This window comes from Perca fluviatilis, chromosome 24, assembly GCF_010015445.1.
Source record: "Perca fluviatilis chromosome 24, GENO_Pfluv_1.0, whole genome shotgun sequence".
In the NCBI taxonomy this organism is placed as follows: domain Eukaryota; kingdom Metazoa; phylum Chordata; class Actinopteri; order Perciformes; family Percidae; genus Perca; species Perca fluviatilis.
Window position 1 is genome coordinate 19,732,656 of NC_053135.1, and position 15,501 is coordinate 19,748,156.

General features: G+C 41.3%; 1 pseudogene; it reads left to right on the forward strand.

Moving 5' to 3' along the window:
- The first annotated feature begins 20 nt into the window (after window positions 1-20).
- LOC120554315 lies at window positions 21-3,505 on the forward strand (annotated as a pseudogene).
- Window positions 3,506-15,501: the final 11,996 nt, after the last annotated feature.

Genomic DNA, 15,501 nt, shown 5'->3' on the forward strand with positions numbered 1-15,501 from the left:
ATTATTATTATAATTACAGGTCTCATAGCTTTCTCACTTAGTTTGGTCGACATTAAGCCCTAAAAAAAACTCTGCAAAAAACATTCCTTAGCCATAATCAAGTGACTGCAAGTAACCTTGATCAGTGTTTGCTGCTGTTTTTAATGTATGCTTCATTTCTACATTAATTGTGTTGTCCAACACTGTTAAACTTTCCTTTTTCATTCAAAATATCAATTGAGTTAATCTCATGTTTAGCTCTCTCTCTCTCACTCACTCTCTCTCTCACCCCCCTCGTATCTGACGGTGAGAGCCACTGCCCAAGCCAAGTCAGTATTTGACTAGTTGGGAGTGAGAACCGGTTGATAAGATACCTGAAATAGTTGCTTATAACTGATCTTGTGCCTCCTAAATCCCAACAGGTTAAATGGCGCAGAAAGGAGTTCAAATGGACCGGGAAACCTTCTCTTGCTCCATCTGTCTGGATCTACTGAAGGATCCGGTGACTACTTCCTGTGGACACAACTACTGCATGGACTGTATTAAAGCCCACTGGGATGAAGAGGATCGGAAGTACATCCACAGCTGTCCTCAATGCAGGAAGACATTCACACCGAGGCCTGTCCTGCTGAAAAACACCATGTTAGCAGATTTAGTGGAGGAACTGAAGAAGACTGGACTCCAAGCTGCTCCTGCTGATCACTGCTATGCTGGAGCTGAAGATGTGGCCTGTGATGTCTGCACTGAGAGAAAACTCAAAGCACACAAGTCCTGTCTGGTGTGTCTGGCCTCTTACTGTGATCAACACCTCCAGCCTCATTATCATTCACCAACATTTAAAAAACACAAGCTGGTGGCGCCGTCCAAGAAGCTCCAGGAGAACATGTGCTCTCGTCATGATGAGGTGATGAAGATTTTCTGCCGTACTGATCAGCAGTGTATCTGTTCTATTTGCATAATGGATGAACATAAAGGCCACAACACAGTCTCAGCTGCGGCAGAAAGGACTGAGAGGGGAGTCAACTAAACATCCAGCAGAGAATCCAGGACAGAGAGAAAGATGTGAAGACACTTCAACAGGAGGCGGAGGCGATCAATGGCTCTGCTGATAAAGCAGTGGAGGACAGCGAGAAGATCTTCACTGAGCTGATCTGTCTCATGGAGAAAAGAAGCTCTGATGTGAAGCAGCAGCTCAGATCCCAGCAGAGAAGTGAAGTGAGTCGAGTCAAAGAGCTTCAGGAGAAGCTGGAGCAGGAGATCACTGAGCTGAAGAGGAAAGACGCCGAGCTGAAGAAGCTCTCACACACAGAGGATCACAACCAGTTTCTACACAACTCCCCCTCACTGTCCCCACTCAGTGAAGCTACATCCAGCATTGATAGCCGTCCTCGGCGCTACTTTGAGGACGTGACAGCAGCCGTGTCACAAGTCAGCGATAAACTACAGCACGTTCTGAGAGAGGAATGGACAAAAGTTTCACTGGCAGTGACTGAAGTTGATGTTTTACTGCAACAACCAGAGCCAAAGACCAGAGCTGACTTCTTAAAGTATTCACGTGAAATCACACTGGATCCAAACACAGCACACACAGAGCTGTTATTATCTGAGGGGAACAGAAAAGCAACAGTAATGAGTCAACAACAGTCTTATTCTAGTCACCCAGACAGATTCACAGGATGTCATCAGGTCCTGAGTAGAGAGAGTCTGACTGGACGTTGTTACTGGGAGGTGGAGAGGAAAGGGGCAGGAGTTATTGTAGCAGTCACATACAGGAATATCAGCAGAGCAGGGAGTGAAAATAGATTTGGACAAAATGACAAATCTTGGGCATTACATTGTAACAATAGCAGTTATGCATTTTGTTACAACAATGTCCTGACTCGCGTCTCAGGTCCTCGGTCCTCCAGAATAGGAGTGTACCTGGATCACAGTGCAGCTATTCTCTCCTTCTTCAGTGTCTCTGAAAGCATGACTCTCCTCCACAGAGTCCAGACCACATTCACTCAGCCGCTCTATGCCGGACTTTGGCTTTTTAGTGACGCTGAGTTGTGTAAACTGAAATAGACAGAAGTCATTAAGGGTTCAACTCTGTTTTAACTCAACTTATTTATTCTCCATGTTTTTTGCTCAGTTGATTGTTTTGGCGTTTCTTCACTACACAGAGATCAGCTGTCAATCAAACATTATGGGATGTCGTTTCACATCTTGTCATCACTTGTAAATGTTTGACACTCCTTCCTTAATCTGTTTAGTCACTATTCATCATGATAATAAATAATAAGTTTATTTGATATAGCACCTTTCACAGACAGTCACAAAGTGCTTCACATGATAAAAATTTGTACAAATGTCTATCTGGAGAACCTGAACCCAAAATGAAAACTTTTCTGGGCTCTAAATGTTTGATTTTTATCCTCCATACTTTATTCTCTCTGTGGACATTTGTAACCAAATATAGAATCACATTTATAGAAGTTTGTATTTCTACTTTTACTTCAATGAATTGTTTACATGTAATGAAGTTAGTTCACTGTAATATTTCTACTTTTAGTGAGATTTTTTAGGCATTTAAAGAAACTATTATACTGTGTGATAATGTAAGAAGTTGGAGCTGTAAGGCAGCGTTGATTCATCAAATCTAAACCAAATTTACGTTTTGAAAACGATCCTAATATAAAGAAAACAATATTTATGCTTTTTATAAAAAAAGGACAGATTTGTGTTTTGTAGTTAGGTAGTTAGGTTTCTGTCGGGGGAAAAAAAAACTTTACTTTCATTATTAGGGGCCAAAATTACACATCCGGGGGAAATATTTCTAGATTGAAGTTGTACATTTTCGAGGAAAAAAATCTGCTATTGTCTGAGAATAAAGTTGTAAAGTGCTGCTCCTCGTCCTGGAATGTAGAAGAGCTTTACAACCCCTCCCTGTGTTGTGTAACAACAATAAAGCTGAACCTTGAACCTTAAACATAACTTAAGATAAGACCGTCGTCACTGATAATGAAGCTAACTGTTTAGCAATAACTCCTCCAATTTATGTCACAAATGATCAGAGTGACATTTGAAGGAAATACGGATCATTTAATTTGGCTGTAAATTGGCAATAAACATTTGAAGTAGGAGGCTTTTCGTTTTGGGGGATATTTTGGCCATTAGGGTGTTCCGTGAGTTTATTGTGTAGAGGCGAGTAGATATTTGACAAAGACTGCTCTTTAAAGTATATACATGTACAGAACACAGCAGTGTTTCTCCTCTGTTTGTGGAAGACTTAGGTGGACGTATTTGGCGGGGGGGGTTTAGGAGTCCTTCCTCAAGAAAAGGTTATGTTTTTCAACAAAAAATGCTTTTAGCCCATACATTCTGGGTCTCTTTGTAGTTGCTTTGTGTCTTTGTGGTAGTTTTGCATCTCTTTTTCACATAATTTTGGAGCATCATTATCACCATATCTGTGTCTGGTATAGTGGTGGTGCACGTGCTTAACACTGAGTCAGCCTACTCTTGAGTTGATTAAACCAACTCAAATCAACTGTTAAGTCTCTTTAATGCTTCCGAGTAAAGCCCTTAGGAAACAGGTTTGTTTTTCCAGTAAACGATGGATCTCCCAGCAGCGCCATGGCTCAGCAGGAACCTCCACTGTGGTAGAAATTAGATCACAGGCCGCAGTCACATTCCCTAAAACGAGTTAAGAAGTGGGCAGAAGCACAACACATGAATGTTAGTGCCCTGAATACAGTATAAACCTGAGAGGATTTAGTTTGATTCAGTCCACGCTCTGTGGAAATCACTTTGTGCTGCATTTATTTCTGACGTTCTCTGCTCTTCAGTGGATTTCAACATGCCAATCAGGGTTAACGTTCTGCAGGTGTGTGCAGATTTGCGGTGAAGTCAGCAGCTGAATAATTACGCTAATAAACGGGTTACTTCAGCTGGCTTGTTTCCAGACAGCAGCCCCTTCAGCGTTTCATTACGGAGAGTGAATTTTCCGACAAATCGAGCTGAAACAAAAATATATAAAAACCAAAAGCTGGGGAAGCTTTTCGCCCCGGGTGGAAACTGTAGTTTAAGGGAAGCCTTAATTGAAGGGGGGGGGAAAAAAAAAAAAAGAAGGGGGGGGGCTATAAAAAGAGGGGGGGGTTTTTTTTTTTTTTTTTTTTTTTTTTTTTTTTAAATTTTTTTTTATTTTAAAGCTGTTTTAGATATTTACATGTAATACATTCACAGTCAAAACAGGCCTGAGTATCATTTGACATGTTTTGATACTAGAGCAGAGATTATTATTATTATTATTATGATTATTTTCAAGATGGATTAATGTGTGGATTATTGTTTGGATGAATGGATTAGTTGTTAGGTCTCTAAAATGTAGATCAGTGTTTCCCAAAACCCAAGATGACGTCCTTAAATGTCTTGTTTTGTCCACAACTCAAAGATATTATGGCAAAAAAAATAAGTCAAATAAGCATTGAATATGCGTTGAAAAAAGCAGTTTTAAAAAGCATCAAAAACATGTAAATGCTTTGAGTCTCCTAAAGTGGGTAGGAGTCCCTCGGGACTGTTTGACAAAGAAAGGAACAGCAAAGTACTGATGTCCACTCCGAAGCCCTACAGTCATCCCGCTGTACAGATGTGCTGTAGTAAATTAAAGAATTGATTGATTGATTGATTGAAAACTTTATTGAACAATAATCAACAAGCGGTGTTCAAAAGGATAAAAGCCCAATAAAGCCCAAAGGCTTGTTTCCATTGTGGTCCTTAAGATGGAAGGGGAGTAACACCACATGGACTAAAACATTGAGGACAAAGGGGAAAGGGGTTAACTAATAATCAAAACAAATAAGTAAAACAGATCAAAAACACAACAAAAAACAAGGGCTAGATTCCCAGACAGACAAGCAGACACACAAACAGACACACAGTACAGACAACCGTACAATATTCCTAGTACTTCAAGGATCTTTAGATTTTGTTTATGTGTTTGATAACCATTTATTTTTTATTAAAGATTTAAAATGAAAGTAGGAGGAGCTCAACAATTTAAGGTTGGAAGGTAAGCCATTGAACAAGAGCATCGGCCAGGATTTTCAAGGTCTTACTATCTAAGAGGCTGGGTATTCTTGCCAGGAACTTAGTCCTTTGGCTTACCTTTGAGATAATTTTTTGGGCCATAAACTCCCCTGATAGTTTGTTGTCCAGTATACAGCCCAAGTAAGTGACCGCTTCCTTGGCCATAATTTCAACATCACCTACGACTACCCTAAACCCCATAGACTTTTTCAGTTTAACTCTGGAGCCAAAAAGAATCAACTCTGTTTTGCCAAGGTGGAGAGACAGCTTGTTGTCTGTTAACCAAACACAAAGGTAAAGGAGATCTATACTAAGCAACCTTTCCACCTCTGATTTCTCTTTATGAGAGACTAAGAATTGCTGAATCATCTGCAAATAAAAACGAATTACAATTTATGGCTGACGGTATGTCATTGACATATAACAAAAAAAGAGAGGACCTAAAATGCTCCCCTGGGGAACTCCACAAGTTAATTTAACTGGTGAGGACAAGGTCCCTTCCACATCTACCACCTGTTCTCTGCCAACCAGGTATGACCTCACCCACTGAAGAGATGTATGAGAAAATCCCAGAGCTTTGAGTTTGTTCAAAAGGATATCATACTGAACTGTATCAAAGGCCTTTTGAAGGTCTATTAACACCATGCCACAAAAGATAAAGCAGGCAGGTATCAGTGGAATGGCCTTTTCTAAAGCCTGATTGGAAGTCAAATAAAAGGTTCCGCTCTGCTAATTAACTGTCTATTTGCTCATAAGTGATCATTTCAACAACTTTTGATATTGAACACAGGATAGATACAGGGCAGACATTTCCAGGATCAGATTTGGGCCCCTTTTAATATAAAGGTATCACTCTTGCCACCTTAAATTTATTTGGAAAATGGTTATTTTCAATGGATAAATTATTAAGGTTATGACAGGAGTGATTATTTCAGCAGCATCCCTTAGAAACCTGGGAGGGGTGTTGTTAAAACCGGTAGCCTTGGAAGGATTCAGGCCTTTGAGTTTTTTTAGTACCAGCTCCTCTGTTACTTTTGAAATTGAAATTTGAAATAAAAAGTGTTTGGCTGGACTCCCTTTTCTTCATAAAACATATGCACCCTCTGTGGATCACTAAAAACACCAGAAGTAGATGGAAGCTTCTGCACCAGATTTCTTGCAATTGTGAAGAAACTATTAAAGTAAAGTATCTGCCACCAACTTTTTATCATACAATATGGACCCATTAATATCTAGGCCTATTTTACCTTGTTTTTGCTTAGGGTTCTCTTTCGTCCCCAAAGGCCCAAGAGTTTCCCACAATTTCTTGGGATCCTTTTTATGCTCCTCAATTTTAGACATAAAAAAAAAATCATTTTTCGCCTCATCCACCATTTGCTGTACCTTATGTATGTATGTATGTGTATATATATATATATATATATATATATATATATATAAAATTAAGTATTTTATATTCATTAAAAAGAGCAGGCTTTGGTTTCTTTTTAAACTCACTTAGAATTGTATTCCTATCTGCATCAGCACATCAGCTGGTCAACTCCCCTGGCCATCTTAATGGCGACGCTCAAAACAGGGCGCCCTATTTAAAGCGGATTCAGTTTGCTCCTAACTGCTTGCTGCTCGCTTCTCTACAACCCGCCACCTCCCCAGCTCCACCGTGTCGTGTATAACGTGGCATTTGCTTCTATGTCATCGTTGTTCAGCTCTCCCAGTCCTAAACTGTGTGAGCGTTCCCTAAGGGCCCGTTCACATTGTACGCAGCATGTGCTGCGCTCGCCGCTAGGTTGTCCAATTCCCAAATATATTTGTTGTGCTTGCCGCCGGGCGCAGCGCAAATTTATGTCATACATGCGCCAATATTTGAATGCACATCGCGTCTGCGTCCGGTGTTTACATCAGACGAGCAGTACGTAACATTATGTAGGATACACAGTAGAGATTTGTGTCTTTGAACCAAAAGAAAGCCTTGGCACTTGCCCTGGGTGTGAGGAGAAGACAGAGGAAGGTGTGGGGACACGAGACCCTCAGGTCCAGAGAGCAGTTGGGGGAATTCCGGCTGCAGGAGCTCTGCTTTCACTGTGACCGGTTCCAGGGGTAATTTTGGCTCAACAGGGAGCAGACAGTCTGCTGACGAGAGTCGGGCCTACGATTTTCGCGGATGGGTTATGAATGGGTTTTCATTTCTAAATAAAATGTTGCATGTCAACACTGTGTGTCATTGCATGTTTACATACGAGATGTCTGCAGTTATTGCAGTTGGGTATAATAAAGCTAAGCCATGAGCCTGAATTCATACATTCATCATCATTCATTCATACTCTGGAAAACACTGTTTAATGCATATGTGCAATTAATTCCTCCAAAACTGGAGCTTACACACTAGTAAATGGGTAGTTATTCTGTGTAACGGCCATATACCTAAATACCTATATGTGAACTACAATGAAAACGAACATGACTTGTGTCAATCAGTCCAAACATATTTTACTTCATATAAACATACAAATACAAATACATCCTACAGATGCCAGTATGGAGCTGTATATCAACTTGGTATTTGGTTTTCGCAGCTCACAACAGTACACTTCTTCTCAGTTGCTTTGGCACATTTCTCAGATCAGAGATGACAATAATGTGTCCCATAGGGACTAGTGCTCCCTTTCATGTGCATTGTTCATTACACTATTCTTACAGAGTGAACTGTTAAATATGGACAACAACACAAAGCAGTTTCACTATCTTGGTATAAACGATGGCGTAAGGACCTGTCAGTTTGATTGGGTCATGGGTATAAATACTTGCTTTGGACACATAAAAGATTTCAATCAAAATACACGCTTTTGCAGGTCAGTCACTATGCGGTGCCGTTTACACCAATTGTTTTAAGAAATGCACTCACTCTTTTTAGTGGAGACATGTCCATGTTGATTTCACATAGCTAAAACAAACCTGAATGATTTAAATTAGGAGGCTACAATAAGCTACACAGAAATATGCACCACAGCATAGTAGTCTCTGTACGACCTCGAACTGTGTGTACAGCTCTGGGACCTCTCGTCCATGTTCCGTTTGTGGATCCACGTGTATTCGGTGTTTACTTTTTTTCTGTTTTTTTCAGACACCTGAATGCACGTCACAGCGCACCGCGGCCGCTCTTGCGTGTGCCGCGGTCAAAGTTGAACCATGTTGAACTTTGACCGTGGCACGCGCAAGAGCGGCCAGCTGCAAGATGGCGCTTGCGCTGCGCTTTGCTCAGCGCAGCAGCAGACCAGTTCTTGCGCGCGCAAGCCATTGACAATAATGGGTTTCATAGCGCAGCGCTGCCGTTTGCGCGTAAAATGTGAACGGGCCTTAATGCTGCTGCTGCTGTCCTCTGACTCTCTGCTATTTCATGGTGCTCATGAAAGGTCACAGGACTACCTGAACAGAGCCATACCGCCAAAATTTAATTTGGAATGTATCAACTTGAATTGCAATTTATTCAATAAAATTTTCCTAAATCATTTTATTGTCATGTGTTTTTGACTTAATGGACCTGACAGAACTTATTTACAGTTTTCGCCCGTTGCTTGAACACATTTTGCAAAACTTCGCTCATTGTGCCAAAACTCTACACACAAGTAAACATGACACAACAATGGGAACTATACCATTCACATCTGTGTCAAATTGAAACTCTACTATCAAAACCTAAACTCTGCTATCAAAACCTACCATTCCTTTGTCAAAATGTAACTCTGATGACAAAATGACACATACTTGCATCATATGCATACACTTTCAGATCAGGGGGAACACACTAGTCTACTTTATATAAAACACTGCAGTCTTTGATTTTCAGTGTTTATTCAGAAGGCATATTTTCAGGAGGCACATTTTCAAACAACCAGAAAAGCAAATAGGCCTACTCAATATTGTACATTGCAGTAACAAGAATTCAGATAAAACCAAAAAAAAAATTGAAAAAATTGAAAAAACACTATACTGTAAACACAGAAAATCATGGCAATTGTGCATACGTGGGCTCATGTATCCCGCCGTCTGTTGGGGTCTGGACCTCATTGACATCGCAAGCAATGTCTTCTCCCGCTAGGCACCGGGGAAAATATCCCCTTGCATGTCGAAACCATCCATGGATTGCTTTCACCTGAATGTCGCCGCAGGCCTGTTCCATTGCCTGCAGAAGAGGCATGCGGGCATGTGGTTGGCGGTCATATACACGCCTCTCCAAGCCGAAAATAATTCCTCTATAGGGTTTAAAATGGTGAGTAAGGGGCAAGGGCATACCACTTCAAATTGATTGTGGTTGGTGAACCAGGCCTGGACCAGAGCAGCCCGATGGAAACTGACATTATCCCATCCCACCACAAACCTGGGCTGATCTGGTCTGTTCTGTACAACTATATTATGGAGAGCATCTAGAAATGTGAGTATATGTCGGCTATTGTATGGACCTATTTTTGCATGATGATGCAGAAGCCATCGAAGGCTTATGGCGGCACACAATGTGATATTACCCCCGCGCTGCCCCGGGACGTGCACAATTGCCCTGTGGCCAATTACATTACGACCCCGTAGTCTTGTTTTGCTCAGGTCGAATCCAGCTTCATCAATGAAAATGAATTCATGAGGCTGTGCAGCTCCATCCATGGCCAAGATTCTCTAGAACAAAAAATAAAACATAGTACTGTACTACAGTGCTACACATACCTAACCCTCACCCCATCACACAGGTACCTGTGTAGCTCTCCGAATGGATCCATGTGGTACTGATATGGTACATATTCAGCTGCTACTGGATTTCACCAATACTGTATTGTAAATGTAAAGGACAGTTACACTTACCCGTACATATTCAGCTCGAAGTCCTTTGACCCGGACACTGTTCCTCTCAATTGGGACCCTGTAGAGCTGCTTCATGGTGATGTCGTGTTTTCCCAAGATGCGGCTGATGGTGGTGATGCTCACATGGTTTATGTTGTTGAACACTTGCCTGTCTGCAAGTATTTTCTGTCGTAGCTGGTGGAGACGGATGGCATTGTCTGCCCTCACTAGGTCCACAACGGCAAGTTCCTGCTGTTGTGTGAACAGGCATTGGCGTCCTCCCCCAGAAGGTCTTCTAGTCATTCTAGAGAAATACAACCACAAATTGTCATCGGTTTGCTTCTTTTTCTTACAGTACTTTATATACTATATCATCCACTGTACTGAAACATCTCAATATAAGTAATCATGGTATGTTTCACAAAAACTACCACTTTGGCTGCAAAAGGAGCATTAGCACCCTGCAATACCCTGTACACGTGATGTGGTAATGTGATATACTGTAGTACCGTGCTGTAAATACCATCTGAGCAGAGTAGAAGGTAGAGAGGTGAAGACATACCTGTTTTCTAGTCGGAATGTTCTTATCACAGATGCCACTGTGAAGCGGCTTAGATGTGGCTGGACTCTCTGCCCAGCTTCCCTCATAGTCAGGCCATGGTTGATGACATGGTCCACCAAAGTTGCTCTTATATCATCAGGAATAGGGGTCCGTGCATGGCCTCTTCGACCTTGATTTTGTCCTCCTCCTCCTCCTGCTCTCCTTCCATCCATGCTTGCAAAGTTCTTGAAATGGCTAAACTGAGGGCTTTTTGTAGCTGGCTGATTGGCAGAGATGTTCACAAGTCATTTTTTGCAAGTCCAAGTCAAGTCTCAAGTCTTTGAGCTTGAGTCCAAGTCAAGTCTCAAGTCTTTGAGGGGCAAGGTCAAGTCAAGTCTCAAGTCTTTGAGCTTGAGTCCAAGTCAAGTCTCAAGTCTTTGAGGGGCAAGTCCAAGTCAAGTCTCAAGTCTTTGAGCTTGAGTCCAAGTCAAGTCTCAAGTCTTTGAGGGGCAAGTCCAAGTCAAGTCTCAAGTCTTTGAGCTTGAGTCCAAGTCAAGTCTCAAGTTTTTGAGGGGCAAGGTCAAGTCAAGTCTCAAGTCTTTTGCCACAAGTCCAAGTCAAGTCTCAAGTCTCTGGCCATCTGATCTGTCCCTAACACTATATTGTTAAATCTTATGAATTCAAAGCATGTCCTGTAGCTACCATCCATACAGTACAGTATGGATAACTTTATGGGGTCTACTTAACACATCTAGCCCTCGGACCTGGTGAAATATTAACCTCTCTGTCACATCATATGGATACAACTATAAAGATACAATGTGCCTGCACCCAGCATTAGCACAACACTTTGTGATGGTTAGCTTGTTACCTGTGATGATATATGCTAAATGTAACGTCTCTTTCATTAAAATAAATGTCTAATGTCGTGTGGAAATCAAGAGAAAAGTGGCAGCGCCACACCAGTTACAGAACAACATGCATCTCAGTGTCAGTCCAAATTATGCACAATAAGCAGTTTGAACTCACTGATGTGATGCCATTTATTTTCTAATAGTTAGTAGGCTCAGTGAAACTGAGTCCAGCGCGAGGGAGACCCGACTCAGAGGAGGAGAGGTTAGTGAGGCCAGCGTCTCCACGGCAGGGGACGGATCCGCTGCGCCACTCATGGATGAAATAATGAAATAGTAAATACAGTAACATAAATATGTGCAGAATTAAGACAGTCAAGACAGTGTTTGGTGGACCGGCTATACCTTGTTCACTTAATAGCCTACAAATCATCCACGGGATCAATTACGCATCACATGAGTTTGCCCACCCGACACAGCGTTGTTCCTGGGGAGATGGATCCGTGCGTCCCGCCTCCTGTGCGCCATGGATTTCTTAGCCTCAGTGACTACTAATACATACAGATACAATTTGCCTGTTCCCAGCATTAGCACAACACTTTGCGATGGTTAGCTTGTTACCTGTGACGATATATGCTAAATGTAACGTCTCTTTCACATTAGCGTATGAGTGACTGACCTATTTAGGTGCGTTTTAAGATGCCTGATGAAGTCCGACGTTGTTGATCCGGCATCTTGGTGCCACACACTTTGCATGCAGCTGTTGGCTTACTGCCGCTGTTTACCAAGTTACCAAGTTATTGAAAGCAAAACTAATGACAAAAGGCACAACTCCGGGAGGACTTGTTGTCGCCATCGGCAATGCATTTTTTGATATGTGAGTGTGCGCACATAGGCGGATGCGTTACATTGCACATTATGTCAAAGGGCAGGGGACATGCAGCTCGTCATACGTTTCCCCGTATATGCGCCAATAAAAGAAAATAGAAATACATGAATACATTTAGATTTAAAAAGCAATAATTGCATGAAAACAGGTTGTTGACGAGTCTCGAAGCTCGAATCCGAGTCAAGTCTGAAGTCTTTTGGGTCGAGTCCGAGTCAAGCCTGAAATCAGCTGTTTGTGCGACTTAAGTGCGACTCGAGTCCGAGTCTCAGACTCGAGTCCCCATCTCTGCTGATTGGTGTTCAGTTTTGCAAGTAAGTGCCTTCAGGTGTGTATTTGAGTGGTTGCAATTTCCCGTTGTGTTTTGTATTTTGGATACATGTGTTTTCCAAATGGCACCCTGAGATTTCATTTTTGAACAAAGTGTCTTCTGTTTGAAATAGAGTGTAGTATGCAGGACCAAGTGTGTTGCAGAATTGCAACTAGAGTGCAAAGCAGCGCTTTTGTTAAAGGTATGGGTACATGTGTTTGAGGTATGGTAACAAAAGCTTCAAGTTGTGTTACTTTAGTCTAAGCATGGGTCTATAGTGTTCAAGCAACGGGCAAAAACTGTAATGTTCCAAGCAGGGGCGTCGGACTGTCGGACTGGGGGTAAAACCCAATACTGATTACCAGGGCCCAAGGGGAGAGAGGGCCCTTGAAAAGTCTGGAATATATTTTATTTCACCTGGATATTTTCATTTCCTAATTCAATTTCATAATGCATGTCAGGTTAAATGTAAAGTTAGTGTATTGGCTGAATAACTTGGTTGATTGACTGACTACATTTTGTATACAAAAAGACTACCTAAGGTCTCACCCACCCCTTGCTAATGCGCCAAATGGTTTAGTCCATCTGCACGCATTTTGTTTGTCAGTTCAGTTGAGCTGGTGGAGCGCAAACTTCTGCTGCAGAAATGTCTTTCTTAAAGAAAGCCAATCAGGCTACCAAAAAGAAAGGAAAGACAGGAGGAGGAGAGAAAACCAAATGAGGGGAAACTATTGGTAACTGACTTCTTTTCAAAAGAAAGGTGAGCACAAACTAGTAAACGAAATCCATGGTGCTAAACTGCTTGAATATCTCTGCGACTGTTAGTGCTAAAAACGGACTGAGACAACCCATATAGAGAGCAGAACATACACTTTCAAATGATAATTTGGTTATACATGTAATCTGAGCTAAAGGCTAAATAAATAAACTACACTAGCAATGCTGTTTGCATACAACACACCATTGTAATAGCCTAATTTAAAACATGTTTAATTTTAAATGACTAGGCTATAATGTCTATAATTAGCAGTAATAGGCTAATCAGTGTCATAGGTAGCTTGGTAGCTCATCAGTAGATACATATCATGTCAACATTATAGTTTCATTAGATTCAGTAGAAGCAGATGTTAACATTGTGAAACACATGGCCCTCAGTTTCAGAAACTGTCCCACCAGGGAGCAACAGACCCCTCAGCCTCCTTTTTGGATTTGAGACAAGGGGAGCTTATATCCAAATTAAAGCAAACCATGTTTAGCCATTTTGACTGAAAGGTGTTAAGTAACACTAACATCTTAGTGTGTTTTATTATATTAGGTTGTGGAAATTGAAGTAGATTTACAAGAGGCAATTTCTCACGTTGATCACACGAGTGCGTGTGTCGTTTATTTTTTTAAACCAGACAACAACGCTACAAGGAAAAAGGCGCTGACCAGCAACAAAACCCCGTAGGGTCTGACGTCATCACGCATTCAGAACATTTAAAGGGGCCGCGGTCCCTGAACAGTCATAATTACATGAAGTGACTAAGGACAGTAAATTACATGTATATGTATTATGTTTATCACTGCATGTAGAACCATATTAAGAACAAGGTGCTGCGTTAATACTCAACAGTGTGTAGAACCACACTTAACAAATAAGGTGAATTATGTATGTCACATTCACTACACATGTCCCCCAAATAAGGTGAATTATGTATGTCACATTCACTACAAGGTTACAATTAGGATAAGAGGTTAATATCAGATGCATCCTTCATAGAGAAAGAAGATAGAGAGGATGTGATTGAGGATGATGGGAGTGAAGACAGCAGGGAGCATGAGTGTTGCTCTGAGCACAGTGTGGAAATGAGAGATGAGGAACTGGAAAGTAGGCAGAGCAGCGCAGACCAGTTTTTACCAGAGGATCCAGGACTATGAAAAACAGTGTTGAAAAAGCTTAATTTTTTTTAAATAACATTTAAACACTTCAACAAATTCATTCAAACATTTCAATAACATTTCAACAAAGCAGCAAAATGTCCAAAAATCTGAAAAAGTGTTGAAAGCAATAAAAAAAACATTAAAAAAGCATCGGAAAATGCGGCAGAAAAAAACAATAATGGTGTCAAAAAGGTATTTAAAGTGTTCAAAAATGTGTTGGAAGAAAGCTTTACATTTTAAAAGTGCTAAAAAAGCACTAAAAACTAAACTAAACATCTTTCACACAACAATTTAAAAATTGTAAATGCATATCAAATCAACCTATCACACTTTTTGGGCCCGACCGTGCAGACTCGTGCCTCCGTCCTGAAGGTGGAGCAGCTCTCACGCACCGATAGGGAACCTGCTCACGCAGAGAAACCCAGCACAAACTTCACAGACCACGCTCCATCTCTCCAGCCTGAGGGAGTTCCTAACATCCATAACGGCAGCGTGAACTGTGCTCAATATCCAATATCTTTTTTTCTTTCCCCTCTCACTGCTTCAAGCTAGGGGGAATTAAATGCCTTCTTGGAAAATTGATGAAGAATCCGTGTTCATATCTTTTTCAGCTGCTGTCACATTAAGCGGAAGAAAAAGCCGCAGGGACGTGTGTGATAATTCTTTCATGCTCGGCTTTTTACACTGATCCCTGAGAGAAAAAAAAGGCGTCTTAATGATTTTGCCAAAACAAACCAACACAAAAAAAAAGACTCAATCATGTTTTATTCCTTTTAAAACCAACACAGGAACAGAGGTGGAAAGAGTACAAACATATTCAGCTTAAGTAAAAGTAGTACTACTTTGATGAACTTTTACTGAAGTACAGGCAGGCCAAAATCTATGTGAACCTAAATTGATATGCGAGCCGGATGAAAACTGGCGAGGGGCTGGATATGCGCTCTACTCTACTTCCTTCTTCTTCCAGGACGCTTGAAACGTTCTCTTTCGCTTTAACTCGTATGCAGACGTCATCTTCTTCTTCTTCTTCTTCCTCTAACTAAACAGCCACCCGTCACTAGCACAACTCAATTATTGATTGGCCAATGGCACGTTCAAATCAAATCCTTCAACAAGCATT